Genomic DNA, 4,482 nt, shown 5'->3' on the forward strand with positions numbered 1-4,482 from the left:
CTATGAATATTTATATGATGAACTAAATCATGCGATAACTCAGAGATATGAGCTAAATCCTTTTTTTATAGTTTTGTTTCAAAGCATAGTGGACTCAGTATATTTTATTATTTTCAGCAAAAGGAAGCAAATCAGCATCTCAGATGAACTATCTGGGTTTGGTGCAGCCTCAATAATTAAGGAGATTAAGCCTACAATTGTTTAAAATAGCATACTTGTTTCTTCGGTGGGTAAACATTACTTTTCTATTGATGCTGTGACCAATTTTCACAAACTTCGTTGCTTAAAAGAAAAATTAATTACCTTACAACTCTAGAAGTTAGCAGTCCAAAAGTGGGTTTCATATGGCTAAAATCAAGGTGTTGGCAAGACTGAATTTCTTCTGAGGCTCTAGTGCAGAAAGAGTTCTTTTACATTTTCCAGCTTCAAGAGGCTCCCAGCATTCCTTGACTCACAGTCCTCTCCCATCAGTGATCACATAAGTCTAATCTCTGCTTCCATAATCACACTTCCTTCTCTAATTCTTTTGTCTCTTTCCTTTATAAGGACCCCTCTGATTACATTGGTCCCACTTGATAGTCCAGGATAATCTTCCTATCTGAATAGCCTCAATTTAATCATACCTGAAAAGTATTTTTATTGGCCATATAGGGTAATATATTCATAACATACAGAAATTAGGGTGTAGGCATCTTTGGGAGTCATTAGCCAACCTCCTACAGCATCTTTTAACCTGGAAAGATTTATAGTTAAGCAGAGAAATGTTTAAGAAAAACAAACCTAAAGTTCAACAGTTTTTGATGTATTGAGAAATCTGAGCATATTTATTATTTCAATTACTTGAAATATTTCAAAGGTTTTTGCCTTTTAAGATAGTAAGTCAGTCTTGTACATCACCCAAGTTAAAGTGTGCCACTGAATAATCAATTTAAATGTGTGACTTTAAATTGAAATCATACCAATTTACTCACAAAATCAGAACATTTAGGACAATATAAGGTGAACCTTATTGGATTTTAAAGAATTACTAATATATTTGGGAAAATTATTCAGACAGAGACTTAAAGTACTTGTAGGATAATAAAATATATTTATGAATTCAGTTTATGTGACTAATGAGTTTAAATTAACCAAGTTTGTAAATAGGAACACATTAATCAATGGCTTTTTAAAAATGGATCACTAAAATTTTCTAGACCTAAAAACAATCATGATATTTGTAAGTTAGACTTATAAGTTAAGGAAAAAACTTAGTTTTAAGATATGTAATTTTAGTATCTAAAATTATATTTTTTAAAAGGGAAGCTTAAAAGGGGGATTATAGGAGAGTTAAATGATAATGGAAAAAAATAAAAAATTTTTTAAAAGGTGGCACTTGAACAAGCAAAAAGAAAATTAAGTCATTGAAGATTATAAATTGATAATAAGTTATTAGAAAAGCATGCCATTCTTTACAGTTTGTTTAACTAAGATATAATTATTTAATATTGGACTTAATTTTCCAAGGTAATTTCATTTGAATTTATATCATAAGAATTAAATATTTGCTAGTGGCTGTACTAACATATAATCTATAATGATCCCATAGTAGGTGCTCAAGACATTATTTCCTTCAGGTTATCAAATGCTTTTTTTGATCATTCATTCATTCAGTTATCTGTTTGCTATTGAACTCCTATTGTGAATCAGATATTTTGTTGAATGTTAGTTAAGCAAAGATTAAAGATATGGTCTTTGGCTTTTGTATTTGTCTTTCCACATAAGCACCAGGATGTAAGAAAAGAAACCAAAAAGCCACTTAAAAAAAGAAAAGGATAAATAGGATTATTTTAAATATGGCAATACTAAGATGACACCAAGTAATAACAATATAGACATATACTTATAACAATAAAGTTTACAGAGAGATGGCAATAGTTTGTTGTTTGGTGGATAAAAACAAAATAATTTTTTGGAAAATTGCCTTGACTAACAACTATTTTTATAAATTAGCCATATTTATTATCTCAAACAACCTAAGTGCTTCTTGTAAAATTTATTTATGCTGAATGCTTCTATTATTGTAGCTCCCTCTATTTGACATCCTAACCTTCCATTGCTGCCATCCCCCAAAAAGCATCAACAAAATAAGTCCAGAAAAAGAGCAGATAGGCAATAGTTCTCAACTGGACTTATTTTCACATAGGAAATTATAACTACATCATTGTTTTCTGTTTCAGAATTTTTTCACAAATATACAGTCATTGTGTAAAATTGTTGCTTCATGATTTCAAACTTAAGACAAAAAGCAGCTTTCAATTCTTGATTATAGCTTCTTAAGATGTACAATGTAATTAATGTTGAAAGAATGATTATATTCTAAGTTCCTGTTTCATACCCAATCCAACTTTCTCTTGTTTTTAACTCTGGGAATTTTAGTCACATTTTCAAAACAAAGGTGAATTTGGTGGGAGGCTGAGAAATAAAGGGTCGGTGTGTTATAATTGGTATTAATGCATATGAGAATAAGTCACACTCATTATAATTATGTTTGAAGTTTGAATAGCTGTAAAAAGCCTTCCTTTTTGATGTTCAACTAGTCCGGGAAGCTTCATTTCAACTAAATAGTTTTACTCCACCCCAACCCTTCCTTCTGTATCAGTGCACACAGGTTATTTTCTTTGTTTACATTATCACACATTATTTACTTGCTTACTTAATCTGGTTCCTTCTACTTGGAATATTAGCTCCACAAAACAGGAGCCTCTTCTGTTCTGACACATAACAGGGATTCAGAACTTATGTATTGAATGAATAAATGGGTGAACAAAGAAATCATGCCATTTCTGACTTCTTAAAAATGTGGGTGGGTATAATTTGAGGTATTTGATAATGATTTTTAAATGAAAAATTATCAACCACAGTCAGGTCAAATATTTTTCTCACCTTTTATTTGTTTGTTTCAATTTTTTTTTTTTGGCAAAGGTTCTTTTGAGATAATCTAAAAATTAATGTTTTATTTTTAATTTTTTTGAGGAAACTCTATACTATTTTCCAGAGTGGTTGCACCAGTCTTCAGTCCCACCAACAGTGCATTAGGTTTCCCTTTTCTCCACATCCTCACCAACATTTGTTGTTTGCTGGTTTATTAATGATAGCCATTTTGGCAAGTATGAGGTGATATCTTTGTGTTTTTAATTTACATCTCTCTGATGGCCAGTGATGTGGAGCATTTTCATATATTTATGGGCCATCTATATGCCCTCTTGGCGAGGGAGTGGCGGCAGATGACATTATCGAATCCAATTGGCCACGTCTCTGCGACGCCATATACAACTCCGCCATTATTGCTTACGGGAAGAAAGAGCGGAAGAACGCTGACTGGTACGAGGCTCACTGGGAAGAAATGGAACCCGTGATCGAGGCTAAGAGGAAGGCCCTACTGGCTTACAAGGCCACGCCCACTCCCAGTACACTTCAAGCTCTACAGGCTGCCAGGAACAAAGTCCAGAAGACCGCCCGCCACTGTGCCAGCACCTATTGGCTAAACCTGTGCAGAAGCATCCAGGAAGCCGCCGATATAGGCAGCGCACGAGGAATGTATGAGGGTATCAAGAAGGCAACAGGCCCAATCCCCTCCAAGATCGCCCCCCTTAAGTCCAAGACAGGTGAGGTCATCACTGACCAGGAACAGCAAATGCGGCGGTGGACCGAGCACTACCTCGAGCTGTACGCAACGAAGAACACCGTAACAGACACTGCTCTTAACGCCATCCCAGACCTACCAGTCATGGAGGAGCTAGACACCCCACCTACTGCGGCAGAGCTCAGCAAAGCCATCGACCGCCTCGCTTGCGGGAAAGCACCAGGAAGCGACGGAATCCCTCCAGAAATCCTAAAGAGCGGGAAGCCAGTCCTGCTACAGCCGCTCCACCATCTACTCTGTCTCTGCTGGAAGGAGGGTTACATCCCCCAGGATATGAGAGATGCCAACATTATCACCATGTACAAGAACAAAGGAGACCGCAGCGACTGCAACAACTACCGGGGCATCTCTCTCCTCAGCGTCGTCGGCAAAGTATTCGCCCGGGTCGCTCTTGCCCGCCTGCAGACCCTTGCTTCCCGCGTCTACCCAGAGTCCCAGTGTGGCTTCAGAGCTGGCCGATCAACAGTGGACATGATCTTCCCCCTACGCCAGCTGCAGGAGAAGTGTCACGAGCAGCATAAACCACTGTACCTTGCCTTTATCGACCTCACGAAGGCGTTTGATCTGGTCAGTTGAAGCGGTCTCTTCAGCCTGCTACGGAAGATTGGCTGTCCACCACATCTGCTTGCTGTGGTCATGTCCTTTCACGACAACATGCACAGCACGGTGTCCTACAACGGCGTAACCTCTGAGGCCTTCCCAGTCAGCAGCGGAGTAAAGCAGGGCTGCGTCCTCGCGCCTACGCTGTTCGGAATCTTCTTCTCCATGCTCCTCCAATACGCCTTTAAGGACTGCAG

This window comes from Furipterus horrens, unplaced genomic scaffold (assembly GCF_987537825.1).
Source record: "Furipterus horrens unplaced genomic scaffold, mFurHor1.1.pri manual_scaffold_5, whole genome shotgun sequence".
NCBI lineage: Eukaryota > Metazoa > Chordata > Mammalia > Chiroptera > Furipteridae > Furipterus > Furipterus horrens.